The sequence below is a fragment of the Phocoena sinus genome, chromosome 11 (genome assembly GCF_008692025.1).
Source record: "Phocoena sinus isolate mPhoSin1 chromosome 11, mPhoSin1.pri, whole genome shotgun sequence".
NCBI classification, from domain to species: Eukaryota; Metazoa; Chordata; class Mammalia; order Artiodactyla; family Phocoenidae; genus Phocoena; species Phocoena sinus.
This window is the reverse complement of record NC_045773.1, coordinates 53473657-53498915: the sequence shown is the minus strand read 5'-3', so window position 1 is coordinate 53498915 and position 25259 is coordinate 53473657. Positions and strand designations below refer to the sequence as shown.

Genomic DNA, 25259 nt, shown 5'->3' with positions numbered 1-25259 from the left:
GAGAAAAGAGACAGGATTGAGATGTTTATGCCTGATCCAATTCAAGAGGTTATTTTGAATATTAGTAGTAAGTTCAAAAAGTAATATCACACTGGGAACATTTTAGACTTGAGTGATCAGGGAATTTTGCTCTTTCCCTTATTCCTATTCTGCAGGTAGACCTGAGCTAGACAGAGCTCACACCTCACTCATCTCCTCCTCACATCAATGACAGGGTTATGGCCAGTATGTATTGATATTTCCCCTGTGTTACAATTCTTAGCCCATCCCCAGGCAGCCATCTCCATGTGGGAACTCAACTACACAGTCCCCAGTCACAGACTAAGGTGAAGAGAGCAGGGATGGGGAAGGAACCACACACTGGTTTGCTGTGGAGGGGCTTCCGTGTAGAGGTGACACACAGCACTTGTACTCATAGCCCACTGGTCAGAACTAGCCACGTGGCCCAGACTCCCTGCAGCAGGACTGGGGGGTGTGATGGGGCAGATGGATATTCACCTAGCAGTAAATATCTCCACCACACAGGACTTCAAGAGAACCAAATCCAAGTCTTTGATCACCCTGACCACATGCAACTGTAGCTGGGCATCCAGGTCTCTGGGCAGGTTAACCAGGCGGACACACCCTAACCCTTCCCATCTCTCTGATGTGATCATCATTTATGAGCTCAACAACAAGACTGATGTTAGAATTCAGGGGAATGTTTTACTTATTAAGATCACAAAAGATAAAGTAGAGTGCAATGGGCTGAGATTAAGGGAGGAACCCTGTCTGGTGCCTGGGAAACATGAATCAACAGGATGCCCAGAAGAAAAGAAATAATCAGTGTGGAAATTTTAAGAAAACATCCAGAGCACAGCTATGAACTGGTAGCTTCCAAGACACATCCATCCCACAGATGTGTTTTGTCTCACACAAAGTTTGAAAAAAATGTCTTAATTAACTGCCAACACTTAAAAAATGGAAAATTCAACATAATAATCTAGATTTTCTGCTACTGTTGAAAAGATTGGAAGATTGGGCAACACTGAGTCAGCAACAGTTTTTCTGCCACGACTGGCAACAATTAGCTGGAGAGAGGGGCACCTGCTCTTTGCAGAGGCTCAGCCATTTACCCCAATCCCTATGGAGCCCTCTTCACTCGTTTATAGCACCCGATGACCCCAGTAGCTGTTTGGGTTTGAAACTTCTGGTCTAAATGAGTTCATCCAAGTTCTTGTCAGCTCTGTAAGCAATCATGCTGTGAAGCACATAGAGCTTGTTTCCAATAAGAATCTCAAGCAGGCATCTCCAAGCACCATTGCAGGCCAGCACAACCCTTCTGGAAAGCAATGTGGCCAGGTATCGAGGACGTTCCAAATCTCTACACTCCTTGATCCTGTAATTTCACCCTTGAGAATTTATCTTAAAGAAATATTCCCTACACTGCTTCACATAAACGATCTTCATGACTTCATTTATAATGGAAACAAGTAGAAAGTTTGTGCTGAAATCTTTAGGTAAACTATACTATACAACTAGTGAGCTCTAATGCATATATACAAAAAATACCAATTAAGGATCATTCTACTAAACTACAGGCCTCTACTCTGCAAAAATGTTAATTTATACAAATCAAAAGACAACAGAGGGACTTCCCTGGTGGTCCAGTGATTAAGACTCCGTGCTCCCAATGCAGGGGGCCTGGGTTCGATCCCTGGTCAGGGAACTAGATCCTGCATGCTGCAAGTAGGACCTGGTGCAGCCAAATAAATTTTAAAAATAAATTAAAAAAAAGAATATTTATTAGATGATTGCATCAATATTAAATACCCTGAAGTGGATCATGCCATCGTGATTATGTGATTACATTAGACAGTGTCCTTGTTTTAGGAGGTATTTGCTGAAATATTTAGTAATAAAGGATGATAAAGTGTTTGACTCAATCTCAAATGATTCAGAAAAAGAAAACAATATTGTGTATGGAATAGAGAGAGAGAGATACTGCAAATGTGGCAAAATGTTAACAACTGGTGAATCTTGGCAAAGGATAAATGTGTGTTTGTTGTACTCTTCTTGTAATTTCTGTGGTTTAAAACTTTTTCAAATTAGAAGTTAAAGAAAAGATGCTTATCTGGAAAATGCTATGACATAATGTTAAATAAAAAATTCAAACCAGATAATCATGTATCCAGTGTGATCTTAAGTAAGTTACAAAAATCCTTCTATACATAAAATAAGACTGGAAGAAAAACAGTGAAACATTAACAATATTTAAATTTGGTGGGTGGACTGGACTGGACTGGGGATACTTTTACACTTTTTTCTATATTTTCTCCACATTTTTAATAACCATCTGTCACTTTTATAATGAAAAACAAGTTTTTAAAAGAAGTGCCAAGCACCATAGGAAAAAACAAATTCATTTTTTCCCACCTCGCCAACTTTGAGCCTGAAGCCAGAATCCAGAGCAACAACAGAGGCAATGGGTTCAAGCTCTCAGCTATTAAGGTGTGAAAGAGTGTATTTCAGGGTTGCCAAGTGACCTTTAATGAACACCCGTCTGAGACAGAAAAATCATAGTCTTCCAGGCTGAGGACTTGCTGTATAATTTAGTACCATGGTGGGGCCACTGGGTATACCCCCAGATTTAAGATTTATGGCCAAGCGGAGGAGTATTTTTGAATTTCACTGATTCTTTTTGGACTTAGACCCCCCGAGTTCATGTGCTGCAAAGTAGCTAAACTTGACTTTGGATCATAGGCCGAGTGGGTCAGGCCTGACCAACTGGTAAGCCTGCAAGTCTTTTTCAACAGGGCAAGGCGGGCACACTCTCCATTCCCAGGAAGGATCTTGGCAATGACTCCCCAGCAATTCTTCCCCAACTCCTTCCAATGAGCTCCTTCTAACTGCACTGACTGTCTGTTTCTGTTCTCCGGCTCCTGTTCTCAGAACCCATGTTCTCCCCCAACCTCTTCTACAGGATGTCAACCCACTCTTGTCTCTCTGAAACAATTCCATACCCTTAACAGCCCTCTTGCTTCCTCTGGCCTTGGCTCCAAGCATCCAATAAAAGCCTCCCTTCCCTCCATTCCACTGGCTCCAGGTCTCTCCAAGCTCCCTGCCTCTCGCCCACATCCATTACTCTGTCCTGCTGGAATCATACCTAGCTTGGAAACCCCAGCCAGCTCCTCGCACCCACTTAGGCTGATATTTCTGGCCACCTCGAGGCAGCCCAAGAGCTTCCATCCAGACCCTAAGACCTCTGTCGTGGCAAAGCCTAGGACCCAGCTGGCCCAGACCAGAGCAGCAGCTGTCAACACTGCCAAGAACCCTCTTGCCTGGGGGGCCTCCCTGGTGACTGCAATGATTCTTAGCAACCCTCTGATAGAACAGACCATTCTGACACTGCCTCTAGGCCCTCATCCTGCTGAGGTGCCAGGAACATCACCCTCAGGCATCCTAGAGGCCCCCCACTCCCCAGGGTTATGCAAAGGCACTGAGCTCCTTCCTACATGATGCCAAGGCACTGAGTTGGAAGCCTGGAGTCAGAACACCGGAGATCAAATCCTTCCTCTGTCAAATGCCAGCTGTGAGACATTATGTAAACTACAGACCCTCTCTGTGCCTCAGTCTCTTCATTTATACAGTAGGAATAATAAATATCTACCTCATAAGGTTATTGAGAGAATTAAATGACTTTCAGTATGTAAAATGCAAAGAACAGTGCCTGGCACAGAACAAGTGCTATCTAAGAGTTAGTTTTTATTACTGTTCATGAGTCGGTACCCATTATGGCCATTGTCGTGGGGCACACACTCCTTGATACCCAAATGTTACATCACTTCCCTGACACATTTGGGATTTAGGAATACTTGGAGGGCAAGGAGCTCACAAGAGACCATTGCTACTGCCCTAATAGGTAAAGAGAAATTATCAAACTGAAACATGTGGAGAAAAGAAATCAAAAAATGGAAAGAGTATCTAAAATCTATAAAACAATATCAAGTGGTCTGACATACATGTAACTCGGGTCTCCGAAGGTGAGGAGAGAGTGATGGACCAAAGAAATATTTGAAGAGATAAAGGCTGAGAATTTTCCAAAACCGACAGAAGACATCAAATCATACACCAAAAGCTCACAGAACCCTCAGAAGGTAGAGACAAAGACACCTTTGCACCTCCTAAGTCAAACAGCCAGAAACCAAAGATAGAGAAAATCTTGCAGGCCATCAGGAACAAAAGGCAAATTACATCAAGGGGGAAGGGAAGACTTTCTGATTTTTAATCAGAAAAAGTGAAGCCAAGAGAACAATGAAATGGCAACCTTAAAGGGGCAAAAGGGAAAAGAAACTCTTAGGACCTTGTATCCAGTTTTGCTCTCAGACATCAGCCTCGATCAGGAGGGGGTAGTACCTTTACTGCACCTCAAGCCCAGGGATGTAAGAGCCCAGCTTTTGCTTTACAATCCAAAGCCCACTAGGAAGGTCACCAGGCCCAAGGACCACCCACTCCTTCAGCAGCTCTGAGCTCTGCAGAACTCCCAAGAGAGCAGCTTGCCTCAACACAGTGGTTCCCAGCCTTGATATTTACCTGGGGAATCACCTGCAGAGCTTTAACAATTGTGTACATCCAGGCCCCACACCTTGAGATTCTGATTTAATTGTTCTGGGGTTGGTCCTGGGCATTTTTTTAAATTTACCAAGATAACTGTAGTGAGCAGCCAAGTGGTTTGCAATCTATTGTTTAAATAGGATTCTTTCTCCTTTTCAGACAGACGTGATTTTACATAACAACATTATTTCCTATGTCAAACATTAAGAGTTTCCTGATTATTTTAAAAAGCGGTAGAAGAACCAGCTTCAGCAAGATTGCTATTCTGCTGACTTGCTCTCAAATTTGGATGCACGATGGTATAACTGGAGAGATTTTAAATAGTCTAATGCCTGGATCCCCAGAGATTCTGATTTATTTGGAATGGGTTACAGCCCAGGAGTCTGGATTTTTATAAGCTCCACTGCTCTTGAGATCTTTAGAAGGTCCAGGTTCCCAGTACAGGTTAGGGAATTCTGGACCATCAGAGGCTGCCATGGAGCGCAAGCAAGGGCATAGGAGTCACGAGAATTCCCGGCTTCGGGTCTGCTGACTTGCCCCATCTGTGCTCAGCCACCACTTCTGCTCCTCACCAGGGCATCCCCAGGCCCTCTCTGACCCACTGGATCCCGACGGCCAGCCCAGCCCACTGCCAGCTCAATGCCAAGAGCTGCTTCTTACAGACCTCACGTGCCTTCCCCTGGTCCCTAATGTCCACACACAAACTGGAAACCTCATTACATCACAGTTGAAGGGCTGTCAGAAAACAAATGTTTGCTGCTGTCTGGGGGTACTGGAGCAGCCAGCACAGGCCCATGGGGAGTGCTGATTCCTGAGCAACCCTACAAGGCTGTCAGAACCCTCAGCAACTGTCACCACTACAGGAAAAACTGCTCCTGACCACTGAGCCGGGCTGTCACCCTCCCTACTCTCATGGCTGCGTGTGAAAGTGCGTCTCCCAGCCCCAGTACCAGGATCACACCATTCAGCCATGGGGATGTTTCCTGGTCCAAGCTTGTTCTGCCCACCCCAAAGCACAGTGAGGCCAAACAATACTGAAACATCGTGTTTGGAGCAGAAAAAGGTTTATTGCAGGGCCAAGGAAGGAGAACGAGTGGCTCGTGCACAAAAAACCCCTGAATTCCCTCAAAGGTTTCAGCAAAGCATTTTTAAAGGCCAGATGAGGGGGAGGGGGGGTCACAGGGTATGTGATCAGCTCACCCACAATTCTCTGACTGGTTGATGGTGAGGTAACAGGGAGTTAACCTTAACAATCTTTGGGCACCAATAGGTCTGGGGGCTCGTGATCATCAACTAGTTAATTTCTTCCATTTGGTGGGGGGGTTTAACATCTGAAAAACTTAGGAAATATGCATCAGATACTATTATCTGGGTACTTCAGAGAGGAGCTACAGCAGAGGATATGGCGGGGCAGGGGGTGGGGGCCTGTCCTGGGAAGGTCCCATAGGGTCCTGCTGGGTTACAGGGAGGATTTAATTGCTGGACAGTTCAAAGGCCAAGTCCCACTGATTTCTGTTAACCCAATTTCTGTTCTCTGATGTTATTGCTTCTGAGGCTGATGATGTAGCCACAATTCTCTGAACCTGTGGATTTCCTTTAGTGCTACTTCTTCACCATTATTAAAAAGTTCAGAGTTTCTCAAAGAATGCTTTCAAAATCATACATTCACATCATCTGGGGTATCTGTCCAAAGCTCAAATTTCTAGACCAACCACAGCCCCACTGAATCATATCTGAGGCAGAAGCATATATCTGTAGCCTAAATAAGTGCCCTGGGTCATTGTAAAGACTGAGCTCCCCTGAGAGGAGGCAGCACCCTGTGGCCTGCTAGCCTGGCTTCCCGGGGCAAGTCCTGGTTTGGTGGCTCAGTGGCTGAGGAGACTTGAGCAAACTCTCTGGGTTCTAGTCTCCTCCTCTGGAAGGTGGAACTGAGGTATGATCTACTTTCTGGGACCGCTGTGAGGAATAAATGGGTTAACATAGGCGACAACGCTTGGAAGAGTGCCAGTCTGGGATGGAAACAGACTTCACCATTAACTAACTGAGAAAAATCCAATTCACCCACCCCAGAGACTGGAGTCAATATACTACCTAGCTGATTGATTAAAGTATGTTTCCTTTTAAATTTAATTTATTTATATATATAATATATAAATATTATAAATATATAATTATATAGCATATAATATATCAAGCAATATAAAATCACATGTATACATAATTGTATGTAAAAAAGTGAAATTACACAGTAGCTTTTTTCTTTTTTAGAAAAGTTAGGTTTACAGAAAAATTGAGCAGATAACACAGAGTTCCCACATACCTCACTCCTCTGCATGCACGGTTTTCCCTTATTAACATAACTTATTAACATCTTGCATTAGTGTAGAACATTTGTTAAAATTCATTAACAAATATTGATACATGATTATTAACTAAAGTCCATAGTTTACATTAGGGTTTACTATGTGTGGTCAATTCTATGGATTCTGACAAATGTAAAATGACAAGCATCTGCCATCAAAGTATCATACAGAATAGTTTCACTGCCCTAAAAACCCCTGACCCCCACCTGAATAGTTTCACTGCCCTAAAAACTCCTGACCCCCACCTACTCATCCCTTCCCCTTTCCCCTCAAATCCCTGACAACCATTGACCTTGTTACTGTCTCCGTAGTTCAGCTTTTCCCAGGATATCATATAGTTGGAATCATGAAATCTAGCTTTTTCAGACTGGTTTCTTTTACTTAGCAATATGCATTTACGTTTCCTCCTTAATGCTGAAGTTTTTCATGGCATAATAACTCATTTATTTTTATCACTGAATAATTTTCCATTGTGTGAATGTATCAGTTTGTTTATTCACCTATAGAGGGACATCTTATTTGCTTCCAGTTTTTGGCAATTATTAGTAAACATTAATAAATAATAATATAATATTTTATTATAATATAACATTTATGAGCAAGTTTTTGTGTGGACATATTTTCAGTTCATTTGGGTGAGTATCAAGGAGTGGAACTGCTGAAACATATGGTAAGACTATGTTCAACTTTGTAAGAAACTGCCAAACTGTCTTCCGTTGTGGCTGTACTATTTTGCATTCCCACCAGCAGTGAATTAGAGTTTCTGTTGCTCTACATCCTCGCCAACATTTGGTGTTGTCAGTGTTCTGGATTTTTGCCATTCTAATAGGTGTGTAGTAGTATCTCACTGTTGCTTTAATTTGCAATTCCCAAATGACACATGATGTTGAGCATCTTTACGTATGCTATCTGTAAATCTTCTTTGGTGAGGTGCCTGTTCAGATACTTTTGCCTATTTTTTAACTAGGTCATTTATTCCTTATTGTTTTAAGAGTTATTTGTACATCCTTTATCAGGTACATGTTTGGATACAAGTCCTTTATCAGGTATACATTTTGCAAATATTTTCTCCCAAATCTGTGGCTTGTCTTTTCATCCTCTTAACAGTGTCTTTCAGAGAGCAGAAATTTTAATTTACTTATCAATATTTTTTCATTCATGGATCATGCTTTAGGTGTTGTATCTAAGAACTAACCACCAAACCCAAGAGCACTTAGATTTTCTCCTATGTTAATTTCTAAAGGTGATACCATTTTACATTTAGATTAATGATTCATTTTGAGTTAATTTTTGTGACTGGTGTAAGGTCTGTAATATCAATATGTATTGTATATCTAGGAGTAAATTCCCAGAAATGAATTTTCAGGGTCAGAGGGTTATGTAATTTTGATTGTAATAGGTATTACCAGAATGCATGTTCAGAAAATGTGTTAATACTCTATTTTTGCATCATAAAAACATGAGTAGAAAATTTTACCCATATTCCCACTATAAATTGCTATTATCACTTTTTTTCTGTCTGATGGGTATGAAAGGATATTTCAGTGTTACTTTTATTTCCCTGACTACTAGTTGAATTTGAAAATATATTTTATATTTGGCAGCCATTTATGTTATCTCTTTTACTAATATATTTTTGCATATATTGGGGATTTTATTCATTATTTTTTTATTGCCAATTTGTAAGAACTCTTTATATATTATAGATATTATCCTTTCACTACGTCTTCATTATACTTGTTTTTCTCTGATCTATTTTGTTAATTGAATTTGTTCATGGGTCACTTCATCCTTGACTTTGTTGACACTCGAAAGCATCAATCATTGGCCAAAATGTGTAGGGAATGACTGAACGGCTCTCTTAGAAAGCTGTAGACATAAGGAAATCACAGAGAAACTAAGGTCATTCTGCCTGGAGGAGAAAAGAGTAGGCAGGTGGTTCGCAGGTAGAAAGAAATAAAAAGTTATTTCAAGTATTTGAATGACTGCCATGTGGAAAAAGGATCGCAGTAATTCTGAATGCTCACAAGTGATAGAACTACATTGAAGGAGAATTACACGTAGGCAGCGTTGGGCTTGATATAAGAAAGAAATGTCAGGGCTGCCCCAGAACTAAATGGTAACTTATGGTTTAGAGAATTCCATGAAACATCTGAAGATGGCCAACATAAATATGGAGAGCTCCCAGGAGACGATATCATGGACTAGTTTCTATTATTCACGAGAACTAAAACCAGTTAAAGCATTTCCAAGGAAATGGGGTTCAATACAGATAATTTAGCGATCACAAAACTGTTGGAAGGGCTGGACAAGTTGAAGGCAGGATGCAGGAATTAGCTTTCAGCTTCACTTCTACAGTCCTAGTCTCACAAGATGGACAAATGCTGCAATCACACAGGGGTGGGTAACACAGAGAACCTCTCAGCTAACTTCCTAGCTAGTCTGTAGCCCTGAATCAGGTGAATATCAGGAAAACTCAGAGACCACTGCAAAATCCAACTGCATATATGCAAAGCCCACATAACCATCTGCTGCCACTCTAGAAGAAGACAAAGCGGCTTTTCACCTCTACTCCACTTTAGTATAAGTGCCTCTCGTTGACAGAGTGTAAATGGTAAATGATATCCACAGGATATCCACAGGCTGGAAACAAGAGAGCCTGGGAAATAGAGTTCATAGACTTCTAGCCCCTGAAGTGCAGAGGAGCATTAGAAGGATATGACAGGGAATAACGTTGTCAAACACCTACAGCAGGGCTCAAGCATCAGTCTGGGGGACAGATGGAGGGTTGTACTTGATGCTGTATAGCCTGCTTAAGACTTCTACAAGCAGGATTCCATAGCACTCTGCACATCTTTCCTTCTGAAATTGCTTTTAAAGGTTGTCTCTGTCTTTGGAAAGCGTGAGCAATGCTGCCTACCTAAATATAGATACGATGGAAACACACCCACTGTATCACTCTTAAAGATTCTGTGCAAATTGTACTTTAAAAGATGTCATTCACTTAAGATGACCATCTTTGTGACTGCTAAGAACACAAGCCTGTTATTCAGTTCAATTAACGTGTATTGAGGAACACCTTCTATGAGCTGTCAGAGCAATTTTAAAGCCCAAGAGGCCCAGCTAGCCACTGGTGTTGTAGACACAACCATGCACTGCAGTGCTTCCCCTACAGCCACATAATCACTGCAGTGCCTTCTGGATGGCAGGGAAATGAAGACCAGTGGCCTCCTTTCTTGGGTTAATTGCATCATGATAGGTGGGTGGGTCTCCCACCTCCACCCCATTTATGCTCTAAATTTCAGGACCAATTCTATAAAGTCACATAATGAAGATTAAGGAATAGATTTCATTGAGGAAATGAAAAACTCACAAGGGCAAGGTCAGCAATACAGATATTCATAGTATACTTCATCTTTCATTATCCTAATTGAAAGGCATGCCAGGGCCAGGGAGGCAGCCAGGGAGGGGCACCTTTAAGACTTCATTCAAGAGAGATCTGCCATGAGGAGCACAGTGAACAGACAGCCTCCTCTTTTAGGGCCTCTGGAAACTACAGGAAGGCCAGCTCTCCTCCAGAAGCTCCCCAATGGCTGAGCATCATACAAGTTACAGGGGCCTACTCTCACCACCATTATTCAACATACTTTTAGATGTTTTAGCCACAGCAATCAGAGAAGAAAAAGAAATAAAAGGAATCTAAATCAGAAAAGAAGAAGTAAAACTGTCACCGTTTGCAGATGACATCATACTATACATAGAGAATCCTAAAGATGCCACCAGAAAACTACTAGAGCTAATCAATGAATTTGGTAAAGTTGCAGGATACAAAATTAATGCACAGAAATCTCTTGCATTCCTATACACTAATGATGAAAAATCTGAAAGAGACATTAAGGAAACACTCCCATTTACCACTGCAACAAAAAGAATAAAATACCTAGGAATGAACCTACCTAAGGAGACAAAAGGCCTGTATGCAGAAAACTATAAGACACTGAGAGAAGAAATTAAAGATGATACAAACAGATGGAGAGATATACCATGTTCTTGGATTGGAAGAATCAACATTGTGAAAATGACTATACTACGCAAAGCAAAATACAGACGCAGTGCAATCCCTATCAAACTACCAATGGCATTTTTCACAGAACTAGAACAAAAATTTTCACAATTTGTATGGAAACACAAAAGACTCTGAATAGCCAAAGCAATCCTGAGAAAGAAAAACAGAGCTGGAGGAATCAAGCTCCCTGACTTCAAACTATACTACAAAGCTACAGTAATCAAGACAGTATGGTACTGGCACAAAAACAGAAACATAGATCAATGGAACAGGATAGAAAGCCCGGAGATTAACCCACGCACATATGGTCACCTTATCTTTGATAAAGGAGGCAAGAATATACAATGGAGAAAAGACAGTCTCTTCAATAAGTGGTGCTGGGGAAACTGGACAGCTACATGTAAAAGAATGAAATTAGAACACTCCCTAACACCATACACAAAAATAAACCCAAAATGGATTAAAGACCTAAAAACTCTCAGAGGAAAACATAGGCAGAACACTCTATGACATAAATCACAGCAAGATCCTTTTTGACCCACCTCCTAGAGAAATGGAAATAAAAACAAAAATAAACAAATGGGACCTAATGAAACTTAAAAGCTTTTGCACAGCAAAGGAAACCATAAACAAGACCAAAAGACAACCCTCAGAATGGGAGAAAATATTTGCAAACCAAGCAACTGACAAAGGATTAATCTCCAAAATTTACAAGCAGTTCATGCAGCTCAATATCAAAAAAACAAACAACCCAATCCAAAAATGGGCAGAAGACCTAAATAGACATTTCTCCAAAGAAGATATACAGATTGCCTACAGACACATGAAAGAATGCTCAACATCACTAACCATTAGAGAAATGCAAATCAAAACTACAATGAGGTATCACCTCACACCAGTTAGAATGGGCATCATCAGAAAATGTACAAACAACAAATTCTGGAGAGGGTGTGAAGAAAAGGGAACCCTCTTGCACAGTTGGTGGGAATGTAAATTGATACAGCCACTATGGAGAACAGTAAGGAGGTTCCTTAAAAAACTAAAACTAGAACTACCATATGACCCAACAATCCCATTACTAGGCATATACCCGGAGAAAACCATAATTCAAAGAGTCATGTACCACAATGTTCAGTGCAGTTCTATTTACAACAGCCAGGACATGGAAGCAACTGAAGTGTCCATCAACAGATGAATGGATAAAGAAGATGTGGCACATATATACAATGGAATAGTACTCAGCCATAAAAAGAAATGAAATTGAGTTATTTGTAGTGAGGTAGATGGACTTAGAGTCTGTCAAACAGAGTGAAGTAAGTCAGAAAGAGAAAAACAAATACCGTGTGCTAACACATATATATGGAATCTAAAAAAAAAAAAAAGGTTCTGAAGAACCTAGGGGCAGGACAGGAATAAAGATGCAGACGCAGAGAATGGACTTAAGGACACAGGGAGGGGGCAAGGGTATGTTGTGACATACTGAGAGAGAGAGTGACACTGACATATATACACTACCAAAAGTAAAATAGATAGCTAGTGGGAAGCAGCCACATAGCACAGGGAGATCAGCTCAGTGCTTTGTGACCACCTAAAGGGGTGGGATAGGGAGAGTGGGAAGGCAACGCAAGAGGGAGGGGATATGGTGATATAAGTATACGTAGAGCTGATTCACTTTGTTATACACCAGAAACTAACACAACAATGTCAAGCAATTTATACTGCTATAAAGATGTAATAAAAAAAAAGTTACAGGGGCCTGGCCATTTTTGCCCAATGGGGTATTCCTCTGTGGGCAGTCTTAGTGCTGGCCTTCCCTGTTGGGCTGACCAAAACTATCCCAGAGCTGCATCAGGGAATGCCAGGAGCAGTCTCCTTGTGCACATGTGAGGGATTCCCTGGAGTACCTTCCTATGTATGAAATTGCTGGATCAAAAGGAATTTCTTCACGTGGCTTTCAAAGAAGTGACCATTACAGGTCACCTCGTTCATGCATTTGAGCAATGCAATTTCAAACCCGTAGTATATTAAGGGCTTAATTTGGACCAAACTGTAAAGGAATTTACAGTATTTCTAAAGCAAGATGCCCCTTCAGGATCAGCCTACCACCACCACTCAGAAATTATAAATACGCAGGCTTCCCTGGTGGCGCAGTGGTTAAGAATCCGCCTGCCAATGCAGGGGACACGGGTTCGAGCCCTGGTCTGGGAAGATCACACATGCCGCAGAGCAACTAAGCCCGTGCGCCACAACTACTGAGCCTGTGCTCTACAGCCCTCGAGCCACAACTACTGAGTCTGTGTGCCACAACTACAGAAGCCCGTGCACCTAGAGCCCGTGCTCTGCAACAAGAGAAGCCACCGCAGTGAGAAGCCTGCACACCACAATGAAGAGCAGCCCCCGCTCGATGCAGCTAGAGAAAACCCGCGCAGCGACGAAGACCCAACACAGCCAAAAATAAATAAATAAAATAAATTTATATTAAAAAAAGAAATTATAAATACGATAAACTAAAGATTATTCCTAAAGCATATAAACCAAAGACAAATGAACATGTGTTGTGTTTGTAAGACAGCAACAGACTCCCGTTGAAAGAGGATGGCTCTCAGACCAGCTGGAATCACCAATGAGACTGAAACAGCATCTTCTCTGAAGAAGATTATAGAACTACAAAGCTAATTCCATTTCATCTCGTGAGGACCTCCCCGGGCTTCCTTTCTGCATACCTGTATTAAGGGCTGTATCCACGAGCAAGTACAGTACACCTGCCTGAGGTTCTTCCTCACAAATCTGCCTGCCTTCCTCCTCTCTTGACACAGGTGTCCGATCCACACTGTGGTCTGAAGTCTTCCCGCGCTGGTTCCTCCCTGCTTATCTTTCATGGGCATTATCCCCAACAAATTTCTAGCACTTGTAACTGGGTTTTACACTTTCTGGATGACCTAAACGAATACAGCCATGACAGCGGCTGGACACAACGTGGGCTTTGTTCCAGAGGAGGGAGCCCTTTCCTCTTTTTGGCCCCCCATTTTCACATTGCTGGGGTTGGGGTGGGGGAGGGAGGATAAAGAATTCTTACTGCCAAGCAGCCCGGATTTGGGATGCCAGCTGTTTACAGCAGTTGTCTGAGACAGCCAGCTGCTCTGATTCTGTGGAAAACTTGGCTCTTGAGATGATGGAAGATTCTGGCCCTATAGGAAGCTGATTTTATTTTTTTTAATTTTTTTTCTTTCTTTCTTTTTTTTTAATTGGGGTATAGTTGCTTTACAATGTTGTGTTAGTTTCTGCTGTACAGCAAAGTGAATCAGCTGTATGTATACATATATCCCCTGTTTTTTTGGATTTCCTTCCCATTTAGGTCATCACAGAGCATTGACTAGAGTTCTCTGTGCTACACAGTAGGTTCTCATTAGTTATCTAATTTTATACATGGTATCAATAGCGTATATATGTCATTCCCAATCTCCCAATTCATCCCACCCCCCAACTTAGGAAGCTGATTTTAGGTGTAGCTTCTTCCACTGGGAGAAAGGCAGTCCTGCTCCCAGATGGCTCGTTGCCCAGGTGACCCAGGGAAACTCCCAGGGATGTTTGGGGATAGTTCTGCTCGTTGTTCAATACACAGACAACACTGTTCTTTTTTTTTTTTTGCGGTACGCGGGCCTCTCACTGTTGTGGCCTTTCCCGTTGCGGAGCACAGGCTCCAGACACGCAGGCTCAGCGGCCATGGCTCACGGGCCCAGCCGCTCCGTGGCATGTGGGATCTTCCCGGACCGGGGCACGAACCCGTGTCCCCTGCATCGGCAGGCAGACTCCCAACCACTACGCCACCAGGTAAGCCCAACACTGCTCTTTTTATTCACACACCATGGTAAGCCTTCAAAGCAGGAGTTACTTAGGCAATCCTGGATTCTACAGCTCTCCATTCCTAACTTAGAGCAGGGCTATACATGCATTCCCTGATCTAAAAACTTTCAATTAAAAAAAAAAAAAGTCCAGCTGGAGAGATGCACACTGTCACATGTGCAAAAACTAGTTGGGCTTGTTGTTATGTTTTGCAAGGATTTATTTTCTCTCATTTTCCCTCCAACATGCCATCCCCAATCCTTACCACCCCTAGCACCATATAACCATCCTTCTTCCCTCCCCCTCACTTCATTTGTTCTCTCTGCTGCAGGAAGAATTAGCACAATCCGTTTTTTTTGAACAATTGATTTATTCCAAGGAGCAGAGTGCAGTTCACATGTTCCTGTACCAATACCTCCTTGAAAAAGAGGGTGGAGAAATGAAGACACAAACAAGGCAAATTGTACTAAGCAAAGTGATAACAGGTTTTCTAGCAAGAGAATCCAGGACTTGGGTGCCTAATTTGGGTATCTCTGCCCCCCCCCCAATGTCTAAGCTCAGCCGCAAATGGACACCAACAGAGAAGTATGGCAGCACGTAGGAGAGTGGGAATCACAGGAGTGGACTAAGGTCTTATTTGGCTCATAATACGCAGAACGCAGCCTGAAAGCTTTCTGGTCCAACACTTCCACTTACAGATGAGGAAACAGGTGCAATACCTTAACCGACTCAGAGTTTTACAACTAGTTGTGGTCCCTCTGAAGTAGGACCCCGGTCTCCAGACCCCTAATCTAGTGCTCTTTCCTCAGTGCCTGAAGTGTTTCTTGGTCATCTGACATTTTTCTGCCTCTATAGCCCCAGCTACTTCTGTATAACCCTTACCAAGGATAAACCTCAATGGGGTGGCCCTTATCTCCTCTTTACTTGCAGCAAGGATATGGCATAGCCAGCAGGCATCGTATGAACTGACAACAGCACTGTAACCTTCCGCCCAGGGGCCGGCTCCTTATACTCTGTTACCACCTAACTTGCCATCTTGCGTCCAACAGCCCCACCATCAGCCACATTTATTGCATTCTCCACAGAAGACAGAAGCACAATTTATAAAGTTGATGAAGGGCATTGAAATCTTTGGTTTCAATAAGCAAGAATGGACACTGGCAGGCAACTAGTCCTCTCCTGTACTGAGTCAGTTCCCTACAGTTATTATATGTGGTCATTTGTATCATTGGCCCCAATATTTTATCTCTTCCTGAATTCACACCCTTTTCCATACGTGGCCACTTTGCTTTGTCAGCTTAACTCAGTTGGAACTCCATTTCCCAAAATTTTCTTCTGTCTGGTCCTGGATGAAGTTGGCCACTAGAAAAATTTATGTGAGTTTTGGAAAAGGGAAGTAAAGCAGCAGCCACTGTCTATGTTCTGGAGGTGTGTGTCAGGCCTGGCGCTGCTGCAGCCCCTGTACATTGTCACTGCCCTGCATGCTCCCCTTGTTGGCACGGAGGACAGCCAGCCCACAGGTCCTCCAGTTCCTGCTGGAAATCCTCCTTCACCTTCTGCAGCTCCTGTGCCAGTGATGTGTGCGGCCGGCCACACACACACCAGCAAGGTCACCAGCCTCCCTACAAGTCACCGTGTCTTCATGCTTGGAGACAGAGGCTGATGTGGGTTCCAGGTGGTCCTTGCTCTGACCTGCAGTCTGTCTAACTTTCCCTTCCAGCTGCTGGCCCTGACTACCTCAGGCTCAATGTCAGGTACGGAGGCAACAGCTTTACGCTGACTTCTTAACCAGCTCCCACAACTGCATAAGCCTCAGTCCCTACACCAAATCCCCTATTCTATGTCACTCACAGTACTTCTGCTTCTCTAATCAAACTCTCAGTGATACTCCACTGATTTTACACCTACCCCTCCTTCCACGGGCAGAGTAAATTTCCTCACCTGTTGACTTTGGGTTTGGCCAGTACTTTGCCTTGATGTGACGCAAGCAGGGACCTGTCCAGTGGATGTTCTGCTGTCACCACGAGAAAAGTGTACTTTGACCAGCCCCCGGTTTCGGGAGAAAGAGGGATTCGTGTGGACACAGTCACCCCCGCCACTACAGTCTGAAGCAAAACTGCCCCAAACAACCCCAGACCCACAGTGCAAAGTAGAACCGTCAATCCCAGCCCAGCCTCATCAGCCAAGCACCAGCTGACTCACAAATGCATGAACAACAGTAAAGACTTGTTTCATTAAAGCCATTGAGATGAAAGGTGCTTCCTTACACAGCAATAACTGACCAATATACTGACATAAAACTTTTATGTCAGAAAATGGATTCCATACATCTCTGACTGTTGCCAAAGTTTACTTTTATGTGTTTGCAGATAATTTTATCAATACTTCATTAAAAAACCCCTCTCTTTCCATTTCACTCTACAGAGGCAGGAGAGGGAAGTGAGGACTTGAAGAGCTGTGGTCCAGGATGGTCTCTCAGTCTCTCTCTCTGTCATCAGACAACTAGCAGGAGGCTCAGGTAGTGACTGCCAAGCTGATGGCATGGAGGTCCCACAGGGAACTGCAGGTTTTCCTCAGGACCAGTCCCTCAAGGGGCAGTGAGAGAGTGGCAGCAGTAGCTGAGGACGGAGGTGAGATGAAGGGTCCTGCGCTTTCATCTTTAGGCTCCCGGCAGTTTCCCTCCACTCTGGTCCTCCTCGGGGAGCCAAACAGAAAGAGCAAATGAAAAGCATCCTTCAAACCGGCCCTGGAAGGAAGCCAAGTAGCAGGAGTTCAAAGGCCCTGAGTCATCACTTTCAGGCCCCTTGGACAGGTGCTTTCCATGAAGCAGAGTGATCCTCCTTAATCACTTGGGGACTTTCTGTGAAACTATTTGCTGACACAGGTCTCTCCAGCTGGAAAGGACTGTTTCCCTCATTCAGGCCACAGGGGCCAGCCTAACTTCTGCCCTGTTGTTGGAAACAGCTCTTATTAGTTCTGTCCTGGCTTTAGCCTAACTGCCCCTCCGCGGTACTCACAAATCCTTAATGCTGATGCAGTGTTTAAAGATATAAACTTCAAATTAGGAGTTTGGGATTAACATATACACATTATTATATATAAAATAGATAACCAACAAGGACCTACTGTATAGCACAGGAAACTATACTCAATATTTTGTAATAACCTGTAAGGGAAAAGAATCTGAAAAAAAATAGATGTATATGTATGTATAACTGAATCACTTTGCTGTACACCTGAAACTAACACAACATTGTAAATCAACTATACTTCAATAAAAAAGTAGAATTTAAAAAACAGAGATATAAACTTCCATGGCCTCTCAGCTGGCCTCCTCCTATTTCCTCCTCTCCCCTCTCATCCATTACTGGTCCAGCAACCAGAGTGCCTTTTTAAAAACATAAATAAAATGATGCCACCCACTATCCTTGCTGAAAACCCTCTTAAGATACAGGGCAAAATAATGCACATTTTATTCACCCTCAAGGAGGTACAAAGAAAGGCCCCTGTCTACCCCATTATCACTTGTCTCCCCTTGTTCTCTGTCTTCCTGACACACCAGCCTTTTTCCCAAGACACCGTGCTGCCTCCCACTTAAGGACCTCACACATGCTGTATTGTTAGCTTAGAACTTTCTCCCTTCACAAGTTAACTCTTTCTTACCTTTTGGGTCTCTGAGCTGGACGGCCTCCATTTCCCCTCCAGACCCACTTCCACCTCCATCTCCCTGTTCTCCATCCCAGAGGGCTAATCTATATGGACTACATGAATGGTCTCCTTTGCTCTCTGACCTCTGGAAGGATATTGAAGGGAGAGATGAGAATGAAGTCAGGGCATTTATCTTCCTGGATTACTCTCTGCAAAGGTCAACTCTTTACAACTGTCAAGTAAGCTGTACTGATCAGCCATTGGTGTGTAACAACCAAAACCGCTTGGTGGCATAAAACAATAAGCATCCCTTTCTCAAATATATTCAGGTCATTTGGTTGGCAGGGGGGGCAGGAACTGCTGATCTAGGCTGCTGTAATAATAATTCTTGATTTTCTGTAATTGATGATTTGACATCTTGAAAGTATGGGCCAAACTAACAGCTAAGTTGTTACATCCATACTGTCCTTGTGTTTTTGCAGGTTGCACAGACATCATATTACAAACTCTCTAACCACAAACCCCAACACACAAACCCATGATCATGTGTGTCACACACATTTGTGACAGGGGCTCCACTAGAGGGAGAAGCAAACTCTGTGGGGTTTTTTTGTGGTTTTTTTTGAGCAAAATATCCAAATACCTGCCGTCGTTACTAACAGTTTGGGGCATATCTATCTATCTATCCATCCATCCATTCATCCATCCACCTATCTATCTATCCATCTATTTACCTATGAGGTTTCTGTGACTTTCTCTCTCCCAGGCTCCCTATTTCCTCTTTCTCCTCCTCATAATTGAAGGGTGTGTGAAACATGGTGAAGTTTGGGATCAAGAAGACTACAGTTACTAATGACTCTCATAGTTTTAAGGAGTGAATTTATTATTCCAGCTTTTGTGTGAAGTATTTGCATTAGGGTACTAGGCTGCATCTAACACAGGCTTCCTATTTTGTCCATTCAATCAATAAATATTTATCAAGAATTTACAATGTGCCAGACACTTTATTAGGCAATGAGAATATAAAGGTGAGGAAAATAAACACGGAACTAACAGTTTAGTAGGAGAGACAGACAATTAAATCATCAGAAGAGCTTAAGTGATTGGGTTTGCTCTCTTGCTGCCCAGCTGAGCATATCTGTTTTAAAACGTACCTGGGACTTAATTTGTAGGTATGACTAAGTGACAACAAGGAGAGGTCATTGTTATCAATGTTAGCGTTAAGAGAAAAGTTCATTGCTTACAATTCCCAAGAGGAGGGGATATGCCATACTGCACAGGACCTCGCAGGAAAGCACCATGATCAGTCAGGAGCAGGAGTGAGGGGAAAGCAAGGGTGATATCACTGTCGTGGCGGGAAATTGTTGGGTGGGGACGTCCCCCATTGAGCAGGATAACCACTACCGGGCAAAACAACGATGTTGGGGATTATTATGATTTACTTCACACAAAAGCTGGAGTGATAAATTCACTCCTTAAAAGTGTGAGAATTATTAGTAACTGTAGTCTTCCTGCTCCCAAACTTCACCATGTTTCACACACCCTTCAATTACTGAGGAGGAAAAAGAGGAAACAGGGAGCCTGGGAGAGAGAAAGTCACAGAACCCTCATAGGTAAAAAGATGGATGGATAGATAGATAGATAGGTAGATAGATAGATGAATGGATGACAATAGACAGATAGGTAGATAGACAGGCCCCAAACTATTAGTAACCATGGCAGGTGTTTAGATATTTTGCTTAAAAAAAATCACAGAGTTTGCTTCTCCCTCTAGTGGACCCCTGTCACAAATGTGTGCCCATGATCACACACCAACACACACACACACACACACACACACACACACAGTGCTTCCACGCAGGTATTCTGCTTTCCTTTTTATTCCAGGAGGCACAGCTCTGCCTGCCACCCCCATAAGAAAGTGGAACTCAACCACGTCAAGTCATTTCTTTCTTTCTAGAAAGACGGCACATAATTCCCCACCCTTACCCACCACTGCCTGTCCACTGCAATTTTCAATGCTCTGGGACAACCAGCCCAAGTCTGTTACTCTGTTATCTCCATTAAGCCATGGTGTTATAGTTGGGAGGAGCGAGCACACAATCCCCATTTGAAACTTTTCAAACCATTTGAAATAGTTCCCTGGGATCAGGTGAACTAAAAGAGGTTATTAGCACAAAGAGGTATTTAAGAACAAAAGCAGAGGGGAAATTGCACAATATCTGTAGGGCCATGTAGATGCCCTTGTGTGTCTAGAAAGTAACAGAAATAATGGATTCAGAAGGGAAACATAACTTGCAACTAATAAAACAAGATTTTGTTTAGAAAGAAGAGTCTCCTTGCTTGCATGTTTAACATGCATGATGATAGATGCAAAGAGAGAGAGCATAAGAGACAAAAAACAATTTTCACAATGTGGTAATTTCCTCCATTCTTTCAAGTGAATGTGTCTTAGGGTGAATTCCCACTAAGCAGACCCCAAGACAAAGACTGGATGCATGTAGTTGGTTTGGAGGTGATTCCAGGAAGCATTGGTAGGGGCATGGGGAAGTGGGAAAGGGAAGAAAAGGAAAGGAACATAGGATGCATTCATGAGCAGGATGTTTCTGTGAACAAATGGGGTGCACTCCTTTGGGGCTACTCAGGGAGACTGGGTAAGACCTTTCAGAGTGTTTCATACAAGGGATGCAGCAGTTGGGGTATTACCCGGCAACACCCATCCATAACTGGTAGAGGGTGGCTCTATGGCATGGAACCCTTGGCACGCTCGCCTACCCCAGGACAGGCTGAGCTCGCTCCAGGAATCAGAGGAAGCCCTCAGGCTGGGAGTCACGGGTGTTTGCAGAGAGAGTGATCCTGTGTACAGGGTCCTGGAAAGTGCTGGGACTGTGAACTGTGAACTGTGAGTGCACAGTGCCGACCCGAGGGTCAGTGAGAGACAGGAGATTCAAACCAACCACTCTCACCATCCTCATTCTTGTGTGGCTCCAATCAGGTGAGCATGTGATGCTCAGGTAGCTGAGTGTTATTCTGATGTTGAAGGGAGGTATTTTCCCTAAATGCATAAACACCTACTTTATCTGAGGCTCAACTGAACAAACAGCAAACTGTCCCAACTCTTGGCATTTGGTGAGACCTTTTGCACCCAAACCTTGAAGAAAACCTTGGTAGCTGCAGCTTCCCTCTGCCGAGAGATGTGATGAAAGGAAGGGGTGGTGGGCAGATCAGAGGTGGTAGCGGATGAAAGGAAACATTATTGTCATTGTTGTTTTAAACAGATTGATAAAGGTGACCTGAGGCTTTACTTCTCTTACTCTGTAGAGTAACACAGTTTGTAAAGAAAGAAAAAATTCAAGAACTGATATTACTAGCTATACAGCACGGGGTAGTTACTTTATCTTTTTACTTTGCTTTCACCTTCTTATCATAATCCTTTCTTGTATGGTTGTGGGAATTCCATAAGCCAGGGTGTATCCAAGGCTATCATTGTGGGCACGCAATGCATTTCAATTCTTGCTTTCATAATTGAGATTTGCTGGGTAAACCAACATCATCAATGTATTGTCTTGTGTCCTAAAAGTCAAAGGCAAATCTGGTTTAGATCCCTGACACATTGCCTCCAAAATGTTCCCAAGGGGGAATCAATCCTGTAACTTCCCTTGGCCTAGGAAACACCTTTTATATCTGGGACTGGATCCCAGAGCACAAAGGTGTCTTAAACCAGGGGGAAGTTGAAAGGAGGGCTGCTTCTCAGCTGCCGTGACCTGCGTGTTCTAAAGGTACTTGATGTGAAGCTATCTGTCAAAGCAGACCTACTGAACACTCGGAACTTGGCTGGGCACAAGTGTGAAGCTATTTGACTTTTTCCCAAGTCATTCTCTTTGGCCATTCTTTGTTGAATTTCCCTTCCTATTGCTGATCTTGGACAGATTCTATACTTTGCAATTGTCTGACCACTTAAAAAGTCCAAACTGCTTTAAAAATTCAATCATATATTCAATTTAGCCAAAAAAATAAAAAAGAGAGAGAGAGAAAGGTGGACATAGAATTGTAAGGGAAGAGCAGTTGCAACGCAACTGTCTTGTGTCCCAGGCCTCTGACCAGTGCCCTGGGTTTTCTTGTCTGGCACTACGAGGGAGCACAGTGGAGGAAGGGAAGTGGGAGAGATTAGGGTCAGAGTGGCTGAGACAAGGGGGGTCGTTCTTACCTGAAGCCTGTCAGAATGGCTCGATGCTGAAAGTTAAGCCGCTCTACATCTCCTCCCTTAACCAATCCTTCTCAAAACCCCCAAACTGGATTTTACTTGCATACAGAGTCTCTTCTACTTGAGTGTTTTATAGGGATCTAGACAAATAGAAAACTAAACCCTTGGCTCTTCTTTATCTGTGTCCCTCATTCTGATTAATCCATTTCTGTCACCCTGCCACTGCCTTGCCAGTGACAGAAGCTAGAAACTATTGGATCATTAGTTTCTTTTTCTCATCTGTTCAAAGTCCCTTTCATTTGTCAGAACCCAAAGCCTCTTGCTACTAAGGTATTCTTACCTGGCTGACATTCCTCATGGACGGGTGGCAGAAAAACAATTCAGCCACACTCATGGTAAACACATCTCTCCTTGTCACATCAAAAGCAGAGTCACATTCTGTGCCTGCCCTCTCTTTCCACCCTGCAATTTTCAATTCTCTTTTCCACCTCCCCAAAAAGACACAGGACAGCAAAATCAGCACATGTGCTGCAGACAGATATCCAAGTCCACATCACCCTAATAAAGCCCCTGTGCTAGAGAGAACACACAGTGGCACTCCTGCGAAGCCAGGGACTCAGGACTTAACCATTCCCTCTCCCTCTCCATGCTCCAGTTTTCTGCTTATATAGAATTAAGGAGAGGACTTGGGTGGAGAGTATGGCTAGGATATGGTTGAAGGCAGAAGAACAATTTAGGCTACAATTTAAAAATTTATTTTTCAAAGTTGAAAAGAGTAAAATTCACTTCTCCAGGGAATATACAGTTTTGTGAACTTTGACAAATACCTAGCATTGTATAACAATCACCACAACCAAGGTACCAAGGTTTCATCACCTCCAAACATTCCTCCATGCTTCCCCTCTACACTCAAACACTCCCCTCCCTTAAACCCTGGCAACTACTAATTTGCTTTCTGATCTTCTAGTTTTATCTATTTTAGAATGTGATATAAATGAGATCGCATAGAGTCATCATTTGGTATCCACGGGGAATTGGTCCCAGGACCCTGGCAGATATCAAACCTGTGGATGCTCATATCCCTTATGTACAATGGTGTAGTACAGTCGGTCCTTTGTATCTGCGAGGAGAACCCCCGATGTGGAGCACTGACCGTGTAGTCCTGTGTCAGGTCTCTTGCACTTAGCACAATACATTTCAAGATTCATCCACACTGTCGCCTTGTTCAATGGTGTGTTCCTACCTCTTGCCCAGTAGTGCTCCATGGTACAATTATACCATAGTCTGTTACCCATTTGCCAGCTGAAGGACATCTGGGTTGTTTCCAATTTTTGACAATTACAAATAAAACTTCTGTAATCATTCACATATAGGTTTGGGGCGATAACCAGATCATATGGCAAGTATAAATTTAACTTTACACAACACTGTCAAACTACTCAAAAGATAAATATGCAGCCAGTAAAAATGTTTAAAAGAGACTTTATTGGCAAAGCCTTTGCTTCCTAATATAAAGTGAAAAGTTTATGTACGTATAATGCACTTCTCATATATTATATATATATATATATATATATATATATATATATATATATATATAATGTGTGTGTGTTTGTGTAACCAGTTTGCTTATAAAACTAACTCTGGGGAATTAATTGGCAGCTTGGAGACATTTTAAGGGCTTTATGAATCCACTACATAACTGAACGTGTCCATTCTGTTGTGATATCATAAAACACAAAAGTTAAGTGTAGGCAGCCAAAGAAAGATTATGAAATGAGTCACTTAAGCTCCTAGTGAATAACTGAGCTTGAGTATAATGGAATAAATAGCAGCCCAGAATCAGCATCCACAAGTTCACTGAAGCCAAGGGATCTGAGTGCTCAGTAAAACAGATGGTGAGGCTGGGTGAGTCCACTTTATACCGGGGAGAGCAATTTGACCATGTGCCCAGTTACCACTAAGTATGTTGCCTAAACCTAACGCAGGAATTCATAGAAAAATATCAGCTCTGGTGAAATATCACCTTCCCTGTTTTCACTGTAAAATGAAATGAGAGGAAACAGGGGGAGAGAATTACAACAAAGAGTGGCACCAAAATTAGGTTGGTATATACCCACCAAGAGGTGAATGGATGAGAAGTGGTAAAATATTCACAGAATGGGTTCTGACTTAGCAATAAAAAAATGAACTATTGATACAGGCAACGACATGGATGAGTCTCAGTTTGCTGAGCAGAACACACCAGACACAAAATGGTACCCACCATACACTCCTGATTGTAACCTCAGATGACAGGATCACACATGGGTTTCCTGGATGGGGCTGGAGGGGCGGGGGACCGACTGCAAAGGGGCACAAGGCAACCTTTTGGTGTGATGAAAACGGTCTGTGTGTTGATTGTGGTGGTGGTTACATGAGTGTCATATGGGAAGCAATTTTTTTTTTTTTAAAGCTTAGTCAATTAAATCCTACAGTGACAGCATCTGTTTTGTTCTTTTTTTAAAAAATAAATTTATTTATTTATTTTTGGGTGTGTTGG

At 42.8% G+C, this 25259-nt stretch overlaps 1 protein-coding gene and 1 pseudogene across 1 annotated transcript in view; one reads left to right on the top strand and one right to left on the bottom strand.

Annotated features, from left to right (window-relative positions):
* GADL1 (glutamate decarboxylase like 1) overlaps nt 1–25259 on the bottom strand; it is a 398137-nt gene that overhangs the window by 301962 nt on the left and 70916 nt on the right. The gene's annotated exons all lie outside the window — the stretch shown is intronic.
* Nucleotides 12937–17062, top strand: LOC116762142 (annotated as a pseudogene).